The sequence below is a fragment of the Salvelinus fontinalis genome, unplaced genomic scaffold, assembly GCF_029448725.1.
Source record: "Salvelinus fontinalis isolate EN_2023a unplaced genomic scaffold, ASM2944872v1 scaffold_0032, whole genome shotgun sequence".
Classification (NCBI taxonomy): domain Eukaryota; kingdom Metazoa; phylum Chordata; class Actinopteri; order Salmoniformes; family Salmonidae; genus Salvelinus; species Salvelinus fontinalis.
This window is the reverse complement of record NW_026600241.1, coordinates 488327-510827: the sequence shown is the minus strand read 5'-3', so window position 1 is coordinate 510827 and position 22501 is coordinate 488327. Positions and strand designations below refer to the sequence as shown.

General features: G+C 48.1%; 1 pseudogene; it reads left to right on the top strand.

The window, feature by feature from the left end:
• The window catches only part of LOC129842314 (uncharacterized), a 56731-nt pseudogene extending 39838 nt beyond the window's left edge, over positions 1-16893 (top strand).
• Positions 16894-22501: the final 5608 nt, after the last annotated feature.

Below are 22501 nucleotides of genomic sequence, written 5' to 3'. Positions count from 1 at the left end.
AACTCGTTCTCTGGAGTGATGAATCACGCTTCACCATCTGGCAGTCCAACGGAAGAATCTGGGTTTGGCAGATGCTGAAGAACGCTACCTGCCCCAATGCATAGTGCCAACTGTAAAGTTTGGTGGATGAGGAATAATGGTCTGGGGCTGTTTTTCATGGTTCAGGCCCCTTAGTTCCAGTGAAGGGAAATCTTAACACTACAGCATACAATGACGTTATTGACGATTCTGTACTTCTGACTTTGTGCCTACAGTTTGGGTAAGGCCCTTTCCTGTTTCAGCATGACAATGCCCTGTGCACAAAGTGAGATCCATACAGAAATGGTTTGTCGAGATCGGTGTGGAAGAACTTGACTGGCCTGCACAGAGCCCTGACCTCAACCCCATCGAACACCTTTGGGATGAATTGGATCACAGACTGTGAGCCAGGCTTACTCGCCCAACATCAGTGCCGGACCTTACTAATGCTCTTGTGACTGAATGGAAATAAGTCCCAGCAGCAATGTTCCAACATCTAGTGGAAAGTCTTCCCAGAAGAGTGGAGGCTGTTATAGCAGCAGTGTTCCAATATCTAGTGGAAAGTCTTCCTAGAAGAGTGGAGGCTGTTATAGCAGCAGTGTTCCAACATCTAGTGGAAAGTCTTCCCAGAAGAGTGGAGGCTGTTATAGCAGCAGTGTTCCAACATCTAGTGGAAAGTCTTCCTAGAAGAGTGGAGGCTGTTATAGCAGCAGTGTTCCAACATCTAGTGGAAAGTCTTCCTAGAAGAGTAGAGGCTGTTATAGCAGCAGTGTTCCAACATCTAGTGGAAAGTCTTCCTAGAAGAGTGGAGGCTGTTATAGCAGCAGTGTTCCAACATCTAGTGGAAAGTCTTCCTAGAAGAGTGGAGGCTGTTATAGCAGCAGTGTTCCAACATCTAGTGGAAAGTCTTCCTAGAAGAGTGGAGGCTGTTATAGCAGCAGTGTTCCAACATCTAGTGGAAAGTCTTCCTAGAAGAGTAGAGGCTGTTATAGCAGCAGTGTTCCAACATCTAGTGGAAAGTCTTCCTAGAAGAGTGGAGGCTGTTATAGCAGCAGTGTTCCAACATCTAGTGGAAAGTCTTCCTAGAAGAGTGGAGGCTGTTATAGCAGCAGTGTTCCAACATCTAGTAGAAAGTCTTCCTAGAAGAGTGGAGGCTGTTATAGCAGCAATGTTCCAACATCTAGTAGAAAGTCTTCCTAGAAGAGTGGAAGCTGTTATAGCAGCAGTGTTCCAACATCTAGTAGAAAGTCTTCCTAGAAGAGTGGAGGCTGTTATAGCAGCAATGTTCCAACATCTAGTAGAAAGTCTTCCTAGAAGAGTGGAGGCTGTTATAGCAGCAGTGTTCCAACATCTAGTAGAAAGTCTTCCTAGAAGAGTGGAAGCTGTTATAGCAGCAGTGTTCCAACATCTAGTGGAAAGTCTTCCTAGAAGAGTGGAAGCTGTTATAGCAGCAGTGTTCCAACATCTAGTGGAAAGCCTTCCTAGAAGAGTGGAAGCTGTTATAGCAGCAGTGTTCCAACATCTAGTAGAAAGTCTTCCTAGAAGAGTGGAAGCTGTTATAGCAGCAGTGTTCCAACATCTAGTGGAAAGTCTTCCTAGAAGAGTGGAAGCTGTTATAGCAGCAGTGTTCCAACATCTAGTGGAAAGACTTCCCAGAAGAGTGGAGGCTGTTACAGCAGCAGTGTTCCAACATCTAGTGGAAAGCCTTCCCAGAAGAGTGGAGGCTGTTACAGCAGCAGTGTTCCAACATCTAGTGGAAAGCCTTCCCAGGAGAGTGGAGGCTGTTATAGCAGCAGTGTTCCAACATCTAGTGGAAAGACTTCCCAGAAGAGTGGAGGCTGTTATAGCAGCAGTGTTCCAACATCTAGTGGAAAGCCTTCCCAGAAGAGTGGAGGCTGTTACAGCAGCAGTGTTCCAACATCTAGTGGAAAGCCTTCCCAGGAGAGTGGAGGCTGTTATAGCAGCAGTGTTCCAACATCTAGTGGAAAGTCTTCCCAGAAGAGTGGAGGCTGTTATAGCAGCAGTGTTCCAACATCTAGTGGAAAGCCTTCCCAGAAGAGTGGAGGCTGTTATAGCAGCAGTGTTCCAACATCTAGTGGAAAGCTTCCCAGAAGAGTGGAGGCTGTTATAGCAGCAGTGTTCCAACATCTAGTGGAAAGTCTTCCCAGAAGAGTGGAGGCTGTTATAGCAGCAGTGTTCCAACATCTAGTGGAAAGCCTTCCCAGAAGAGTGGAGGCTGTTATAGCAGCAGTGTTCCAACATCTAGTGGAAAGCCTTCCCAGAAGAGTGGAGGCTGTTATAGCAGCAGTGTTCCAACATCTAGTGGAAAGTCTTCCTAGAAGAGTGGAGGCTGTTATAGCAGCAGTGTTCCAACATCTAGTGGAAAGTCTTCCTAGAAGAGTAGAGGCTGTTATAGCAGCAGTGTTCCAACATCTAGTGGAAAGTCTTCCTAGAAGAGTGGAGGCTGTTATAGCAGCAGTGTTCCAACATCTAGTGGAAAGTCTTCCTAGAAGAGTGGAGGCTGTTATAGCAGCAGTGTTCCAACATCTAGTAGAAAGTCTTCCTAGAAGAGTGGAGGCTGTTATAGCAGCAATGTTCCAACATCTAGTAGAAAGTCTTCCTAGAAGAGTGGAAGCTGTTATAGCAGCAGTGTTCCAACATCTAGTAGAAAGTCTTCCTAGAAGAGTGGAGGCTGTTATAGCAGCAATGTTCCAACATCTAGTAGAAAGTCTTCCTAGAAGAGTGGAGGCTGTTATAGCAGCAGTGTTCCAACATCTAGTAGAAAGTCTTCCTAGAAGAGTGGAAGCTGTTATAGCAGCAGTGTTCCAACATCTAGTGGAAAGTCTTCCTAGAAGAGTGGAAGCTGTTATAGCAGCAGTGTTCCAACATCTAGTGGAAAGCCTTCCTAGAAGAGTGGAAGCTGTTATAGCAGCAGTGTTCCAACATCTAGTAGAAAGTCTTCCTAGAAGAGTGGAAGCTGTTATAGCAGCAGTGTTCCAACATCTAGTGGAAAGTCTTCCTAGAAGAGTGGAAGCTGTTATAGCAGCAGTGTTCCAACATCTAGTGGAAAGCCTTCCCAGAAGAGTGGAAGCTGTTATAGCAGCAGTGTTCCAACATCTAGTGGAAAGTCTTCCTAGAAGAGTGGAAGCTGTTATAGCAGCAGTGTTCCAACATCTAGTGGAAAGTCTTCCTAGAAGAGTGGAAGCTGTTATAGCAGCAGTGTTCCAACATCTAGTAGAAAGTCTTCCTAGAAGAGTGGAAGCTGTTATAGCAGCAGTGTTCCAACATCTAGTGGAAAGTCTTCCTAGAAGAGTGGAAGCTGTTATAGCAGCAGTGTTCCAACATCTAGTGGAAAGCCTTCCCAGAAGAGTGGAAGCTGTTATAGCAGCAGTGTTCCAACATCTAGTAGAAAGTCTTCCTAGAAGAGTGGAGGCTGTTATAGCAGCAGTGTTCCAACATCTAGTAGAAAGTCTTCCTAGAAGAGTGGAGGCTGTTATAGCAGCAGTGTTCCAACATCTAGTAGAAAGTCTTCCTAGAAGAGTGGAGGCTGTTATAGCAGCAGTGTTCCAACATCTAGTGGAAAGCCTTCCCAGAAGAGTGGAAGCTGTTATAGCAGCAGTGTTCCAACATCTAGTAGAAAGTCTTCCTAGAAGAGTGGAGGCTGTTATAGCAGCAGTGTTCCAACATCTAGTAGAAAGTCTTCCTAGAAGAGTGGAGGCTGTTATAGCAGCAGTGTTCCAACATCTAGTGGAAAGTCTTCCTAGAAGAGTGGAGGCTGTTATAGCAGCAATGTTCCAACATCTAGTAGAAAGTCTTCCCAGAAGAGTGGAAGCTGTTATAGCAGCAGTGTTCCAACATCTAGTGGAAAGTCTTCCCAGAAGAGTGGAGGCTGTTATAGCAGCAGTGTTCCAACATCTAGTAGAAAGTCTTCCCAGAAGAGTGGAGGCTGTTATAGCAGCAGTGTTCCAACATCTAGTGGAAAGTCTTCCCAGAAGAGTGGAAGCTGTTATAGCAGCAGTGTTCCAACATCTAGTAGAAAGTCTTCCCAGAAGAGTGGAAGCTGTTATAGCAGCAGTGTTCCAACATCTAGTGGAAAGCCTTCCCAGAAGAGTGGAAGCTGTTATAGCAGCAGTGTTCCAACATCTAGTGGAAAGCCTTCCCAGAAGAGTGGAAGCTGTTATAGCAGCAGTGTTCCAACATCTAGTAGAAAGCCTTCCCAGAAGAGTGGAGGCTGTTATAGCAGCAATGTTCCAACATCTAGTGGAAAGCCTTCCCAGAAGAGTGGAGGCTGTTATAGCAGCAATGTTCCAACATCTAGTGGAAAGTCTTCACAGAAGAGTGGAAGCTGTTATAGCAGCAGTGTTCCAACATCTAGTGGAAAGCCTTCACAGAAGAGTGGAAGCTGTTATAGCAGCAGTGTTCCAACATCTAGTGGAAAGTCTTCCTAGAAGAGTGGAAGCTGTTATAGCAGCAGTGTTCCAACATCTAGTAGAAAGTCTTCCTAGAAGAGTGGAAGCTGTTATAGCAGCAGTGTTCCAACATCTAGTAGAAAGTCTTCCTAGAAGAGTGGAAGCTGTTATAGCAGCAAAGAGGGGACCAACTCCATATTAATGCCCATCATTTTGGAATGAGATGTTAGACAACCAGGTGTCCACATACTTTTGGTCATATAGTGTAAGTTAGTCTGTGTGCAATACAAACCTCTACTCAAGAAGATGTACAGTATAGTCTACAGGCAACCCCAAGAAGAATAGCCGTTGTAACTAATTCATTTAACCAATACATTTCCAATGGCAAGGTGTCAGCAAACTGCTGTTGATCAGCAAACTGCTGTTGATCAGCAGCGATAGAGCAGTGAACACCAGACTCTGCTGACCTTTTGTGAGTGGTAGTGGGTTCACAGACACATACTGCATGTTCTGGGGATGAACCTACAGCCGGACAGCTCTTCTACACCAGTCTGTCCTCACACCTACATCCGGACAGCTCTTCTACACCAGTCTGTCCTCACACGAACTGCAGCCCAACAGTGGTGCACTGAAGGCATTGTTATACCATCGTAGTCATGGTACCAGATTCCAGGAGCTGGAGAAGATGAATATATTAGAAGGGCATTCATTAAAGACAGAATTAGCATACATATAAAATACTGTGCTGTGTTATTACATTTGAGTGTTTTTTCGAGTAGTTATTGTCATGGAAATAAATTGGACTCAAATGAGTAGGCTTTAAAAAGGGAGTTCTCCTATGTCTGCTGTTTGTGTGTGTGTGTGTGTGTGTGTGTGTGTGTGTGTGTGTGTGTGTGTGTGTGTGTGTGTGTGTGTGTGTGTGTGTGTGTGTGTGTGTGTGTGTGTGTGTGTGTTCTGTATGTGTGTTCTGAGTTTGTGTTCTGTGTGTGTGTGTTCTGTGTGTGTGTGTGTGTGTGTTCTGAGTGTGTGTTCTGTATGTGTGTGTGTGTGTTCTGAGTGTGTGTGTTCTGTGTGTGTGTGTGTTTGTTTTCCCCTGATTATCAGATCAGAGCTCATAATTGTACTTTTTGGCAGGCGTCTGAGCTTTAATTTGGACTAATTCTCTCTCTCTGTCCATCTCTTTCTTTCTGGATTTCTCTCCATTTCATTGACAACATTCTGTCTCTCGTCCTCTCAGCCAGTCTGTTTTATCATTGCATTGGTCTCAACTCGTTCAGCTATTATTTAGTGTAGAGTCAGGCAGTGTTAATGTCCTCTATGGGCATATAGTTTAACCCACTAGAGTCGATTGACACACCAGTGCGTCAATCTAAGTTACATAACAAAAGAATCCCCATCAAGTTTAAGTTGAAGCTAGAGTTGAAGCTAGAGTTGAAGCTAGAGTTGAAGCTAGAGTTGAAGCTAGAGTTGAAGCTAGAGTTGAAGCTAGAGTTGAAGCTAGAGTTGAAGCTAGAGTTGAAGCTAGAGTTGAAGCTAGAGTTGAAGCTAGAGTTGAAGCTAGAGTTGAGTTTTTTCTGTATTGGATGCGTCTCAATACACCTCATATTTATAATACTTTTTTAATGCATAAAGGGGTTCTAACCTTCTTAATCAAATAGCTACATTTTTCCTATTTTATGTTGTATTCTCTCTTGCAAAAGCATGTGAAAACACCAGTAGATCTGTCCCTTTGCCTTTAAAGACATGAACAGTATTTGGTGAGAGACCATTTCAGAGGACAGCAGTATTGGTGTGTGTAAGACTATTTATCAGTCTAGGACTTAGCAGGGGACAGCAGAAACAGCTCCCCTGTATTTGTGTGTGTGTGTATTTGTGTGTGCGTGTATTTGTGTGTGCGTGTATTTGTGTGTGCGTGCCCATCCGTGCTAGCATTAGCTAGAGGAGATGAGTCTGACACTCACTCAGCGTTCAATCTGTTTCAGCTTACATAACCTCAATAAACATTTTCATCTCTCTACTGCTCCCTCCCATCCTCAGCTCCTCTCTCTGTTCCTCTGGGGCCCAGCCTGCCTGCCTCCCTCCCTCCCTCTCTCGCTGCCTCCCTTCCTGCCTGTCAGCCTGCCTCCCTTCCTGCCTGTCAGCTTCCCTCCCTCCCTCCCTCCCTCCCTGCCTGCCTGCCTCTCTTCCTGCCTGTCAGGCTGCCTGCCTCCCTCCTTCCCTGCCTGCCAGCCTGCCTGCCTCCCTCTCTCCCTGCCTCCCTTCCTGCCTGCCTGCCTCCCTCCCTCTCTCCCTGCCTCCTTTCCTGCCTGCCTGCCTCCCTTCCTGCCTGTCAGCCTGCCTGCCTCACTCTCTCCCTGCCTCCTTTCCTCCCTCCCTCCCTCCCTCCCTCCCTGCCTGCCTGCCTGCCTGCCTCCCTGCCTGCCTGCCTCTCTTCCTGCCTGTCAGGCTGCCTGCCTCCCTCCTTCCCTGCCTGCCTGCCTCCCTCCCTCTCTCCCTGCCTCCCTTCCTGCCTGCCTGCCTCCCTCCCTCTCTCCCTGCCTCCTTCCCTGCCTGCCAGCCTGCCTCCCTCTCTCCCTGCCTCCCTTCCTGCCTGTCAGCCTGCCTGCCTCCCTCCCTGCCTGCCTGCCTGCCTGCCTCTCTTCCTGCCTGCCTGTCTGGCTGCCTGCCTCCCTCCTTCCTGCCTGTCAGCCTGCCTGCCTCCCTCCCTCTCTCCCTGCCTCCTTTCCTGCCTGCCTGCCTGCCTCCCTGCCTGCCTGCTTGCCTCCCTCCCTCTCTCCCTGCCTCCTTTCCTGCCTGCCTCCTTCCCTGCCTGCCAGCCTGCCTGCCTCCCTCTCTCCCTGCCTCCCTTCCTGCCTGTCAGCCTGCCTGCCTCCCTCCCTCTCTCCCTGCCTCCTTTCCTGCCTGCCTGCCTCCCTCCCTGCCTGCCAGCCTGCCTGCCTCCCTCCCTCCCTACCTGCCTGCCTCCTTTCCTGCCTGCCTGCCTCCTTCCCTGCCTGCCAGCCTGCCTGCCTCCCTCTCTCCCTGCCTCCCTTCCTGCCTGTCAGCCTGCCTGCCTCCCTCCCTCTCTCCCTGCCTCCTTTCCTGCCTGCCTGCCTCATTCCCTGCCTGCCAGCCTGCCTGCCTCCCTCTCTCCCTGCCTCCCTTCCTGCCTGTCAGCCTGCCTGCCTCCCTCCCCCTCTCCCTGCCTCCTTTCCTGCCTGCCTCCCTCCCTGCCTGCCAACCTGCCTGCCCCCCTCCCTGCCTGCCTGCCTCCTTTCCTGCCCCCCTCCCTGCCTGCCTGCCTCCTTTCCTGCCTGCCAGCCTGCCTGCCTCCCTCCTTCCCTGCCTGCCAGCCTGCCTGCCTCCCTCCCTCTCTCCCTGCCTCCCTCCCTCTCTCCCTGCCTCCCTCCCTCCCTGCCTGCCAGCCTGCCTCCCTCCCTCTCTCCCTGCCTCCCTGTCAGCCTGCCTGCCTCCCTCCCTCCCTGCCTGCCTGCCTCCTTTCCTGCCTGCCTGCCTCCCTCCTTCCCTGCCTGCCTCCCTCCTTCCCTGCCTGCCTCCCTCCCTCCTTCCCTGCCTGCCTCCCTCTCTCTCTGCCTCCCTGCCTGCCTGCCTGCCTCCCTCCCTCTCTCTCTCCCTGCCTTCCTCCCTGCCTGTCTGTCTGCCAGCCTCCCTCCCTCCCTCCCTCCCTCCCTCTCTCCCTGCCTTCCTCCCTGCCTGCCTGCCAGCCTCCCTCCCTCTCTCCCTCCCTCCCTCCCTCTTTCCCTGCCTTCCTCCCCCCATCTTCCTCCCTCCCTCCCTCCCTGCCTGCCAGCCTGGCTGTTCGTGTGGTGGTGACATTAAATATTATAATCCTGGGCCTCATAGTGAGATTAACCCATTCATGTATATAATGGAAATGTCAAATATCCTTTAGTACACGTTCTCTAAGCTTACTGATGGACAAATCTGAAGACATGTTTTAAATCATCCTAAGCATTTGTCTACAATGTGAGTTTTTGATATTGTACTACGCTACCGGTCAAAAGTTATAGAACACCTATACTCATTCAAGGGTTTTTCTTTATTTTTACTATTTTCTACATTGTATAATAATAGTGAAGACATCAAAACTATGAAATAACACATATGGAATCATGCAGAAACCAAAACAGTGTTAAACAAATATAATTATGTATGAGATTCTTCAAATAGCCACCCTTTGCCTTGATGACAAACTGCCCCACAGTTTGGGAACCACTGTTTTATGGAACCAAGACGCCTCTCTTCCGTGCCTGATCCCTGTTTTGCAACGCTGCTTTTCCAGAACTGTTAATTGGAATGTTAGCGTCTTGCCAGAGAGAAATGGGTTCTTTTGTTTCAGCTGGAACTCCCTAAACCCACTGGCCTAGTCTGATCAGTCCGCCTCTTAATTACAATGAATTGGATTCATCAGTGGAGCTGCAGAAGGGGAGCACAGAGCAGCGGACCCTAAAATATTATGAGTTATGGAACTAGAGAGGTGTAGTCCCTGTAGTCTGTATCATTATGAGTTATGGAACTAGAGAGGTGTAGTCCCTGTAGTAGTCTGTATCATTATGAGTTATGGAACTAGAGAGGTGTAGTCCCTGTAGTAGTCTGTATCATTATGAGTTATGGAACTAGAGAGGTGTAGTCCCTGTAGTCTGTATCATTATGAGTTATGGAACTAGAGAGGTGTAGTCCCTGTAGTCTGTATCATTATGAGTTATGGAACTAGAGAGGTGTAGTCTCTGTAGTCTGTATCATTATGAGTTATGGAACTAGAGAGGTGTGGTCCCTGTAGTCTGTATCATTATGAGTTATGGAACTAGAGAGGTGTAGTCCCTGTAGTCTGTATCATTATGAGTTATGGAACTAGAGAGGTGTAGTCCCTGTAGTCTGTATCATTATGAGTTATGGAACTAGAGAGGTGTAGTCCCTGTAGTCTGTATCATTATGAGTTATGGAACTAGAGAGGTGTAGTCTCTGTAGTCTGTATCGTTATGAGTTATGGAACTAGAGAGGTGTAGTCCCTGTAGTAGTCTGTATCATTATGAGTTATGGAACTAGAGAGGTGTAGTCCCTGTAGTAGTCTGTATCATTATGAGTTATGGAACTAGAGAGGTGTAGTCCCTGTAGTAGTCTGTATCATTATGAGTTATGGAACTAGAGAGGTGTAGTCCCTGTAGTAGTCTGTATCATTATGAGTTATGGAACTAGAGAGGTGTAGTCCCTGTAGTAGTCTGTATCATTATGAGTTATGGAACTAGAGAGGTGTGGTCTCTGTAGTCTTTATCATTATGAGTTATGGAACTAGAGAGGTGTGGTCCCTGTAGTCTGTATCATTATGAGTTATGGAACTAGAGAGGTGTAGTCCCTGTAGTCTGTATCATTATGAGTTATGGAACTAGAGAGGTGTAGTCTCTGTAGTCTTTATCATTATGAGTCATGGAACTAGAGAGGTGTGGTCCCTGTAGTCTGTATCATTATGAGTTATGGAACTAGAGAGGTGTGGTCCCTGTAGTCTGTATCATTATGAGTTATGGAACTAGAGAGGTGTAGTCCCTGTAGTCTGTATCATTATGAGTTATGGAACTAGAGAGGTGTAGTTCCTATAGCCTTTATCATGCTATCATGCTTTATTTTTACTATTTTCTACATTGTAGAATAAAAGTGAAGACATCAAAACTATGAAATGACACATATGGAATCATGTAGTAACCAAAATAGTGTTAAATAAATCAAAATATATTTAATATTTTAGATTCTTCAAAGTAGCCACCCTTTGCATTGATGACAGCTTTGCACACTCTTGGCCTTCTCCCAAACAGCTTCATGAGGTAGTCACCTGGAATGCATTACAATTAACAGGTGTGCCTTGTTAAAAGTTATATATAGTGCATTCGGAAAGTATTCAGACCCCTTGGCTTTTTCCACATTTTGTTATGCTACAGCCTTATTCTAAAATGAATTAAATTACATGTTTTCCTCATCAGTCTACACACAATACCTCATAATAACAAAGTGAAAACAGGTTTCGAGAGATGTTACAAATTTATAAAAACAATTAAGCAGAAATACCTTATTTACATAAGTATTCAGACCCTTTGCTATGAGACTGGAAATTGAGCTCAGGGGCATCCTGTTTCCATTGATCATCCTTGAGATATTTCTACTACTTTATTTGAGTCCACCTGTGGTAAACTCAATTGATTGGACATGATTTGGAAAGAAACACACCTGTCTATATAAGGTCCCACAGTTGACAGTTCATGTCAGAGTAAAAAATCAAGCCATGAGGTCGAAGGAACTGTCCGTAGAGCTCCGAGACAGAATTGTGTCGAGGCACAGATCTGGGGAAGGACACCAAAACATTTCCGCAGCATTGAAGGTCCTCAAGAACACAGTGGCCTCCATCATTCTTAAATGGAAGAAGTTTGGAACCACCAAGATTCTTCCTAGAGCTGGCCTCCCGGCCAAACTGAGCAATCGGGGGAGAAGGGTCAGGGAGGTGACCAAGAATCCCATGGTCATTCTGACAGAGTTCCAGAGTTTCTCTGTAGAGATGGGAGAACCTTCCAGAAGGACAACCATCTCTGCAGCACTCCACCAATCAGGCCTTTATGGTAGAGTAGCCAGATGGAAGCCACTCCTCAGTAAAAGGCACATTGCAGCCTGCTTGGAGTTTCCCAAAAGACACCTAAATGACTCTTGGACCATGAGAAACACGATTCTCTGGTCTGATGAAACCAAGACTGAACCCTTTGCCTTGAATGCCAAGCGTCACATCTGGAGGAAACCTGGCCCCATCCCTATGGTGAAGCATGGTGGTGGCAGCATCATGCTGTGGGGATGTTTTTCAGCGGCATGGACTGGGAGACTTGTCAGGATTGAGGGAAAGATGAGCAAAGGTCAGAGAGATTCTTGATGAAAACCTGCTCCAGTGCTTAGGACCTCAGACTGGGGCGAAGGTTCACCTTCCAACAGGACAACAACCCTAAGCACACAGCCAAGACAATGCAGGAGTGGCTTCTAATGTCTCTGAATGTCCTTGAGTGGCCCAGCCAGAGCCCGGAGTTGAACATCTCTGGAGAGACCTGAAAATAGCTGTGCTGTGACGCTCCCCATCCGACCTGACAGAGCTTGAGAGGATCTGCAGAGAAGAATGGGAGAAACTCCCCAAATACAGGTGTGTCAAGCTTATAGCGTCATACCAAAGAAGACTCGAGGTTGTAATCGCTGCCAAAGGTGCTTCAACAAAGTACTGAGTAAAGACTCTGAATAGTTATGTAAATGTGATATTTAAGAGTTTTATTTTTTATACATTTGCACAAATTTCTAAAAAACAGTTTTTCCTTTGTCATTATGGGGTATTCTGTGTAGATTGATGAGGGGAAAAAACTATTGAATCCGTATTAGAATAAGGCTGTAACGTAACAAAATGTGGAAAAAGTCAAGGGGTCTGAATACTTTACGAATGCACTGTATATACACAAAAGTATGTGGACAGTGGACACCCCTTCAAATTCTGCTTTTTCAGCCACACCCGTTGCTGACAGATGTATAAAATCGAGCACACAGCCATGCCATAGACAAACATTGGCAGTAGAATGGCCTTACAGAAGAACTCAGTAACTTTCAACGTGGCACTGCCAACTTGTCAGTTCGTCAAATATATGCCTTGCTAGAGCTGCCCCGATCAACTGTAAGTGCTGTTATTGTGAAGTGGAAACGTCTAGGAGCAACAACGGCTCAGCCGTGAAGTGGTAGGCCACAGAAACTCACAGAACGGGACCGCCGAGTGCTGAAGCTCGTAAAAATCGTCTGTCCTCAGTTGCAACACTCACTACCGAGTTCCAAACTGCCTCTGGAAGCAACGTCAGCACAAGAACTATTCGTCGGCAGCTTCATGAAGTTAAATGTGTTTCCGTGGCCGAGCAGCCGTACACAAGCCTAAGATCACCATGCGCAATGCCAAGCGTCGGCTGGAGTGGTGTAAAGCTCGCCGCCATTGGACTCTTGGGGCAGGGAAATGCATTTTCTGGAGTGAGAATCATCCAGAGAATCATCACCATCTATCATTTGTTTTTAAACAGGACAATGACCCAACACACCTCCAGGCTGTGTAAGGGCTATTTGACCAAGAAGAAGAGTGATGGAGTGCTGCATCAGATGACCTGGCCTCCACAATTACACCGACCTCAATCCAATTGAGATGGTTTGAAATGAGTTGGACCGCAGAGTGAAGGAAAAGCAGCCAGCAAGTGCTCAGCATATGTGGAAACTCCTTCAAGACTATTGGAAAAGCATTCCAGGTGAAGCTGGTTGAGAGAATGCCAAGAGTGTGCAAAGCTGAATCAAGGCAAAGGTTGGCTACTTTGAAGAGTCTTAAATATAAAATATATTTGTTTAACACTTTCTGGGTTACTGCATGATTCCATATGTGTTATTTCATAGTTTTGATTTTATATAATGTAGAAAATAGTAAAAATAAAGACAAACCCTTGAATGAGCAGGTGTGTCTCTGATCAGGCCCTACACCCAAACAAGGGCACTGCGTTCATCCACCTCTGGCCTGCTCGCCTCCCTACCACTGAGGAAGTACAGTTCTCGCTCAGCCCAGTCAAAACTGTTCGCTGCTCTGGCCCCCCAATGGTGGAACAAACTCCCTCACGACGCCAGGACAGCGGAGTCAATCACCACCTTCCGGAGACACCTGAAACCCCACCTCTTTAAGGAATACCTAGGATAGGATAAAGTAATCCTTCTGACCCCCCCCCCCCCCTTAAAAGATTTTGATGCACTGTTGTAAAGTGGCTGTTCCACTGGATGTCATAAGGTGAATGCACCAATTTGTAAGTCGCTCTGGATAAGAGCGTCTGCTAAATGACTTAAATGTAAATGTAAATGTATGTCCAAACCTTTGACTGGTACTGTATTTATATAATTATACACAGACTGAAAACGTGGTGAAATTCAAGGCAGTAAAACTGTGTGTGTTTGTCTGTGTTAGTACACCTCCACTAATAACAGCTGTTCGTTAGGTTCCCGGAAGTGGAGGGGTCCTGTCAGGCCAAATCTGTATCCTACTCTGTTCTGGAAGCAGCCAACCAGGTGGCAGTCATCAAGGCTGCAAAGAACGTAAATGTTACCATGACAAAGAACGCCACGGCAACCGCCATTACCACGGCAAAGAGCGCCACCAGTTTGGTAACCATGACGAAAGGCGAGCAGTAAATGTCACCTTGGGAAAGGGTCCCAACACCCCCAACACCGTTACCAACATGCCTGTTATCAGCATTGCCAAAGGTGCGGGGTCTACGGTAGGGGCGTGCCCGAGAGCACCAGCACGACATTGATCAGCGAGATGGCGGCAGGGAGAGGGAAGACTGCTGCTACTCTATCAGGTAGAAAGAGAATACCTCTTATGTTGTTTGAGGAAGTGGATTGATGCTGTTTTGGGACAGGTCTCCATTTTTAATCCCAGTGGGATCACCTGTATAAATAAAGCATAGTTTTAGAATAAATAGATTATGTAAGTGGCCAAATTCTCCATCCAGGCTAAGTGTTGTCTCTTGTACTCTCGTCTTGTCTAGGTATGCTGAAGATACACTCTGGCGGGTTCCCACTCCCAGCGCTGACCGTTCCTGACAACCAGCTGAAACAGATTGGGGTGGGTACGGCCACAGACCATAGTGATGCCCGTCAACAAAGGTAGGAGTCAGTCAATCCATCCCTCCCTCATATTGGTCAATCATTCCATAATCTATCAATCGATCGATCAGACAATCCAGTGTTTTTCCTGAAATAATGTATTTTTTTAGACAGTGTCACAAAGGCCCCCAAAGCATATGGCTCTTATTCAGAGTGACTTGCAGGAGCAATTATTGCCATGCTCAAAGTGCCTTGCTCAAAGTGTATATCAACAGATTTTTCACCTAGTCGGCTTGGGGATTCAAACCAGCGACCTTTCGGTTACTGGCCCAACGGTCTTAACCGCTAGCCTACCTGTCCATTATATAAACAGACTCACAGCAGCCTCTGAGGACTGGAGAGCGGAATCTATATATATATAACCCCTAGACTGGTCTGTGTGCTGTGGGATTTGAGCTATTACCAAGATCCAGATAAAGACTCATGAGGTGAGCTGGGAGACAGAGAGATGAGCTTCAATGGGCTGGGGATTTAGTTAGTACAGCTGGAGAGAGAGAGGAGCAGGGCTATTGCAATATTCAAATTCCTCTTTCTCACACACACCTTTTTGAATAATAAAAGTTGTAAATATGCTTTATGAGTAGTTAATGACCCTAGGATGGCAACACATACATTATACGTGATTTCAATAGGGCTTTCTCCATTTAAAATAGTTTTATACTGTTCAATCCAACTTCCATCAAAAATCATTTTCATCATTTTCAACAGTTTCTGCATTTCCTACACTTTTGTTATCATTTTCACGCTCTGCCAAGTTGGGCTACAAGATATGGGCAAAACAATCTAGGCTGTGTTTATTGTTGAACTGTTGGAATCGTGGAAATAGAATGATTATTCTAATTATATAGTTGGAATATAGTGGTCAGCACTTTGAATACATTGTTTTCTGACATAACAATGAATGAATAAGCCAGGGAGGAATTATTGACAGGGTAGGAATCAAAGTGTTGGTCAGTGTTTCCAGAGGACCCCAATGAGATGTTACATTACATGTTTTCTTACCTCATGTAGCTAGCTAATGTATTCATACTTTTAATTTCTGATTTGGAAGATACCGTTGTACAAACAACAGGCTTATCTCGGCCTACACCATGACTGGTACCAGGCTATATTAGTTAGCTGCGTTTGCTCTTAGTACATTAAACATGCTAGCTAACATTAGTCAGCTAACTAGCGATCAATATTAGTGGCTAACACGAGTTATTTTACCCACGACTTGGTAAGAAAACGTACAGTTAGTGCATTTCTTCAGATAGCTAGGTGAGACAACCACATATCTCAGTCATCGTGAGTACATTTAGTTGTAAGTAGCTATCAGCAAAGTCAGTGCTGGGAGGGGAGGGGGGGACTGAAGCGCAAGTGTTGGTTCATGAAAGCAGCACGTCACCAACATCTGATTCGTTTCATGATTTATTTGACAGGATTTTATTATTTTCATCCTCACTAGGGGCCGGGAGGCTTTCCAGGAGTTTTTTTTTTTTTTTTACTATTTGAAAAGATCTGGTCTCATCATAGCCCATATAAAACAGTTTTTTAAGCTGATTGATTACTGTGTCATACCCAGAGTTTTACCTGGTTAAGCTAGCCTACCAGATCAGGAAAAACTCTGGGCCCTAGAAAAATGATTCCCCCCCCACCACTCTGAAACCTGTGATGCCACCTCTGAAATCACCACACAATGTTACAAATGAAAAAACATATTCCATTTGTATGGTTTACTATCTCAAAATGTTCACTTACATATCTCCACAATTGTAGATAGTGTCGACATAAAAACACTGTGGTGGGAATGGGTTCTAAAGTTTTATGTGGCTCTGTACAGCTGGCATGTTGGCAGCTACTGCAACAGTTTCAGAATGTAACAAGCTGTTACTGCCTTTTCAGGTAAAAACTCAATAAAACAAGTAAAATATGAAGAAAATTCCTTTACATTTTAGCTGTTCTGCTACTACCATATACCGCTGAGCACAAGGAGACAGTTCTGTTTACACCGCCCTGCTCAGAGGGGGTCAACTGTAGGGCGAGTGTCGTGCGCGCCCTCCGGAGGTAGCGCTCGAGATGTGAGAATTTCGCAAGTTTACACAACAGTATTGTCTCTCGAAAATCGATACCTCTCCAGAACTTCTCCAGAACTTCTCCAGAACTTCTCCAGAAGCTGTCCAGAACGCCCCTTTGCTATTGTAGATGTGAAAACAGCCTTAGACTAGTTGCATTTGTTTTTACATGAGATTTTTGTCATTTAGCAGGCGCTCTAATCCAGAGGGATTTACAATTAGTGCATTCCTATTAAGGTGACTACGTGAGACAACCACATATAAACAAAGCTTGAATGTAGATGGATAATCTACTATTCAGTAGATTAGGACTGGACACCCCTCAGAGCCTGGTTCCTCTCTACCCAGTACAGCCAGTAGAGGACTGGACACCCCTCAGAGCCTGGTTCCTCTCCACCCAGTACAGCCAGTAGAGGACTGGACACCCCTCAGAGCCTGGTTCCTCTCTACCCAGTACAGCCAGTAGAGGACTGGACACCCCTCAGAGCCTGGTTCCTCTCCACCCAGTACAGCCAGTAGAGGACTGGACACCCCTCAGAGCCTGGTTCCTCTCCACCCAGTACAGCCAGTAGAGGACTGGACACCCCTCAGAGCCTGGTTCCTCTCTACCCAGTACAGCCAGTAGAGGACTGGACACCCCTCAGAGCCTGGTTCCTCTCCACCCAGTACAGCCAGTAGAGGACTGGACACCCCTCAGAGCCTGGTTCCTCTCTACCCAGTACAGCCAGTAGAGGACTGGCCACTCCTAAGAGCCTGGTTCCTTTCTACCCAGTACAGTCAGTAGAGGACTGGCCACCTCTCGGAGCCTGGTTCCTCTCCACCCAGTACAGTCAGTAGAGGACTGGCCACTCCTAAGAGCCTGGTTCCTTTCTACCCAGTACAGTCAGTAGAGGACTGGCCACCTCTCAGAGCCTGGTTCCTCTCTACCCAGTACAGCCAGAAAAGGACTGGCCACCCCTCAGAGCCTGGTTCCTCTCTAACCAGTACAGTCAGTAGAGGACTGGCCACCTCTCGGAGCCTGGTTCCTCTCTACCCAGTACAGTCAGTAGAGGACTGGCCACCTCTCGGAGCCTGGTTCCTCTCTACCCAGTACAGTCAGTAGAGGACTGGCCATCTCTCGGAGCCTGGTTCCTCTCTACCCAGTACAGTCAGTAGAGGACTGGCCACCTCTCGGAGCCTGGTTCCTCTCTACCCAGTACAGTCAGTAGAGGACTGGCCACCTCTCGGAGCCTGGTTCCTCTCTACCCAGTACAGTCAGTAGAGGACTGGCCACCTCTCGGAGCCTGGTTCCTCTCTACCCAGTACAGTCAGTAGAGGACTGGCCACCTCTCGGAGCCTGGTTCCTCTCTACCCAGTACAGTCAGTAGAGGACTGGCCACCTCTCGGAGCCTGGTTCCTCTCTACCCAGTACAGTCAGTAGAGGACTGGCCACCTCTCGGAGCCTGGTTCCTCTCTACCCAGTACAGTCAGTAGAGGACTGGCCACCTCTCGGAGCCTGGTTCCTCTCTACCCAGTACAGTCAGTAGAGGACTGGCCACCTCTCGGAGCCTGGTTCCTCTCCACCCAGTACAGTCAGTAGAGGACTGGCCACCTCTCGGAGCCTGGTTCCTCTCCACCCAGTACAGTCAGTAGAGGACTGGCCATCTCTCGGAGCCTGGTTCCTCTCTACCCAGTACAGCCAGAAAAGGACTGGCCACCCCTCAGAGCCTGGTTCCTCTCTACCCAGTACAGCCAGAAAAGGACTGGCCACCCCTCAGAGCCTGGTTCCTCTCTACCCAGTACAGCCAGAAAAGGACTGGCCACCCCTCAGAGCCTGGTTCCTCTCTACCCAGTACAGCCAGAAAAGGACTGGCCACGCCTCAGAGCCTGGTTCCTCTCTAGGTTTCTTCCTGGGTCACTGCCTTTCTAGGGAGTTTTCCCTAGCCACCATGCGTCTGTATCTGCACGTCTTGCTGTTTGGGGTTTTAGGCTGGGCTTCTATAAAATGCCTATATAAATGCATTTGATTGATTGATATGTTGTGTGCTGTGTGGTTGGTGTTGTTTAGCCGAGGACTCCCATCCGTTCTGTGCCTACTGAGCATTACTACTCCTGGAACATTGGGAAACGCAGGGCGGCTGAGATAAGAGGGTTTGTTTGTGTTGTTGTCTGTGTGTTTGTTGGTCTGGCTGTGCGTTTGTGTTGTTGTCTGTGAGATTGTGTTGTTGTCTGTGTGATTGTTGGTCTGGCTGTGTAATTCTGTTGTCTGTGTGTTTGTTGGTCTGGCTGTGTAATTCTGTTGTCTGTGTGTTTGTTGGTCTGGCTGTGTAATTCTGTTGTCTGTGTGTCTGTTGGTCTGGCTGTGTAATTCTGTTGTCTGTGTGTTTGTTGGTCTGGCTGTGTAATTCTGTTGTCTGTGTGTTTGTTGATCTGGCTGTGTAATTCTGTTGTCTGTGTGTTTGTTGATCTGGCTGTGTAATTCTGTTGTCTGTGTGTTTGTTGATCTGGCTGTGTAATTCTGTTGTCTGTGTGTTTGTTGGTCTGGCTGTGTAATTCTGTTGTCTGTGTGTTTGTTGGTCTGGCTGTGTACAACATGTATAAACATGTCAGTGTTTGTTAGCATTGTGTGTGTGTGTGTGTGTGTGTGTGTGTGTGTGTGTGTGTGTGTGTGTGTGTGTGTGTGTGTGTGTGTGTGTGTGTGTGTGTGTGTGTGTGTGTACATAAGACTGTGACTCTGCATATTTCCTGCTTACCTCCTGTCTCTCCTCTGTCAGATCTGATGAGTGTCTCTCTCTTTGCCCCGTCATCACCCTCTTTCATTTCTACAGAAAGCACACACACACACACACACACACACACACACACACACACACACACACACACACACACACACACACACACACACACACACACACACACACACACACACACACACACACACACACACACACACACACACACACTTTTAACCCCAGCTGCTGCCTAAAGGCCCTGCAGACCCAAACAGTCTGTAGATTCAGTCTGGCCTGGTTTTCTACTCTGCACTCTCTGACAGTCAGTCTCTCAGACAGTATTGTTCTATGCTGCCTGCCCCAGAGCCCAGACGTCAGACTTATTCTATCCAGTGAAATACACTGTGGGAGGGAAGGTCATGTGATGCTATGAACTGGCTGGGTGTGTGGGGATGATCCTCTCATGTCTGACTACTGACTTTGGAATGGGAACTCATACGAACTCATAACACTGGAGAGGAGCTTCAGGGGAAAATATGCCTAAGACACCCTGGAGAGAGCTGGCTCTGGGCTGGCTTTGGGTTGACTTTGGGCTGACTCTGGGCTGACTTTGGGCTGACTCTGGGCTGACTTTGGGCTGACTCTGGGCTGACTCTGGGCTGGCTCTGGGCTGACTCTGGGCTGGCTCTGGGCTGGCTCTGGGCTGACTCTGGGCTGACTCTGGGCTGGTTCTGGGCTGACTCTGGGCTGGTTCTGGGCTGGTTCTGGGCTGACTCTGGGCTGACTCTGGGCTGACTCTGGGCTGGTTCTGGGCTGGCTCTGGGCTGGCTCTGGGCTGACTCTGGGCTGACTCTGGGCTGGTTCTGGGCTGACTCTGGGCTGGTTCTGGGCTGACTCTGGGCTGACTCTGGGCTGACTCTGGGCTGGTTCTGGGCTGGTTCTGGGCTGACTCTGGGCTGGCTCTGGGCTGACTCTGGGCTGACTCTGGGCTGACTCTGGGCTGGTTCTGGGCTGACTCTGGGCTGGTTCTGGGCTGGCTCTGGGCTGGCTCTGGGCTGACTCTGGGCTGACTCTGGGCTGGTTCTGGGCTGACTCTGGGCTGGTTCTGGGCTGGTTCTGGGCTGACTCTGGGCTGACTCTGGGCTGACTCTGGGCTGGCTCTGGGCTGGTTCTGGGCTGACTCTGGGCTGGCTAGCCAAAAAACAATTAGTATATTAGTTCCCTTCCCTCTGTTTACTCCAAATCCACAGACTCCATGTGATTAATATGCAAACCATAATTTAAGTGACAGCTGTTTTGAAGAGGAGTGAATTTAAGTAGATTGCTGGGAATTGTGTGTAATCAGAGCTGGCAAGTTTACTATGCACAACACTTTGTGTGTCTCCCTTATAAGGTGTCAATTGTGTTTATTTTATTGGGTTTTGGGTGTTGTGTATTTAATATGTGTGTTGTGTCAAGTATGTTGAATGCAGGAAGTGGTCCATGACGTGTTGCTGCACTGCCCCTGTCTGCAGGCCCTTAACCCCTCCTAAGACCAAAGAGGTGGTCCAGTGGTGCTGACAGAGGGACTACACACCCCAAACCCCCTACGCAGCAGCAGGCCTGGTGAAGGGACCTTAGAGGGTATCTCTTCTCTCTTTCTCTCTCTCTCTCTCTCTCTCTCTCTCTCTCTCTCTCTCTCTCTCTCTCTCTCTCTCTCTCTCTCTCTCTCTCTCTCTCTCTCTCTCTCTCTCTCTCTCTCTCTCTCTCTCTCTCTCTCTCTCGCTCTCTCTCTCGCTCTCTGTCTCTCGCTCTCTGTCTCTCGCTCTCTGTCTCTCGCTCTCTCTTCTCTCTCTCTCTCTCTCTCTCTCTCTCTCTCTCTCTCTCTCTCTCTCCCTCCTCTCTATCTCTCTTCTCTCTCTCTCTGTCTCTCTCTCTCTTCTCTCTCTCTCTCTTCTCTCTCTCTCTCTCTGCATGTCTAAACAAAGTTAGGAACAGATGTACTAGGTCTTCACAGCGTTGTAAAGCTCTGACCTGTTAGCCTATTTGCTGAAGGTTATTTTCAGGATGTAATAAATATGAAGTCTTTATTTACATTTCTCTTCATGTTTATGCAACTGTTATCCTTCTACATCTAGTACAGAGCTTGTAATGTTTTATTGTCTTACACACAATAGGTGCAGTGAAATGCATTATTTTACAGGGTTAAAAATAGTAGTACGGCGCCCCTGGAGCAAATTGGGCCTTGCTCAAGGAGTGCCTTGCTCAAGGACACATCGACAGGTTTTTCACCTTGTCGGCTAAGGTATTCAAACCAGCAACCTTTCGGTTACTGGCCCAACGTTGTAACCACTAGGCTAACTGCCGCCACACAGACGCCCACACATTTCTCTCACCGTGCTGCTACCTCAGGCTGTAGAAACACAGGAGCGTGTGTGTAACGTGCCTCTCCCTGCAGAGAGCCCTTCTACCCTGACATCTCTCCCTGCAGAGAGCCCTTCTACCCTGACATCTCTCCCTGCAGAGAGCCCTTCTACCCTGGCATCTCTCCCTGCAGAGAGCCCTTCTACCCTGGCATCTCTCCCTGCAGAGAGCCCTTCTACCCTGGCATCTCTCCCTGCAGAGAGCCCTTCTACTCTGACATCTCTCCCTGCAGAGAGCCCTTCTACCCTGACATCTCTCCCTGCAGAGAGCCCTTCTACCCTGACATCTCTCCCTGCAGAGAGCCCTTCTACCCTGGCATCTCTCCCTGCAGAGAGCCCTTCTACCCTGGCATCTCTCCCTGCAGAGAGCCCTTCTACCCTGGCATCTCTCCCTGCAGAGAGCCCTTCTACCCTGACATCTCTCCCTGCAGAGAGCCCTTCTACCCTGGCATCTCTCCCTGCAGAGAGCCCTTCTACCCTGACATCTCTCCCTGCAGAGAGCCCTACTACCCTGGTATCTCTCCCTGCAGAGAGCCCTTCTACCCTGACATCTCTCCCTGCAGAGAGCCCTTCTACCCTGCCATCTCTCCCTGCAGAGAGCCCTACTACCCTGGTATCTCTCCCTGCAGAGAGCCCTTCTACCCTGACATCTCACCCTGCAGAGAGCCCTTCTACCCTGCCATCTCTCCCTGCAGAGAGCCCTTCTACCCTGGCATCTCTCCCTGCAGAGAGCCCTTCTACCCTGCCATCTCTCCCTGCAGAGAGCCCTACTACCCTGCCATCTCTCCCTGCAGAGAGCCCTTCTACCCTGGCATCTCTCCCTGCAGAGAGCCCTACTACCCTGACATCTCACCCTGCAGAGAGCCCTTCTACCCTGGCATCTCTCCCTGCAGAGACCCCTTCTACCCTGACATCTCTCCCTGCAGAGAGCCCTTCTACCCTGACATCTCTCCCTGCAGAGAGCCCTTCTACCCTGGCATCTCTCCCTGCAGAGAGCCCTTCTACCCTGACATCTCTCCCTGCAGAGAGCCCTTCTACCCTGGCATCTCTCCCTGCAGAGAGCCCTTCTACCCTGGCATCTTTCCCTGCAGAGAGCCCTTCTACCCTGGCATCTCTCCCTGCAGAGAGCCCTTCTACCCTGGCATCTCTCCCTGCAGAGAGCCCTTCTACCCTGGCATCTCTCCCTGCAGAGAGCCCTTCTACCCTGGCATCTCTCC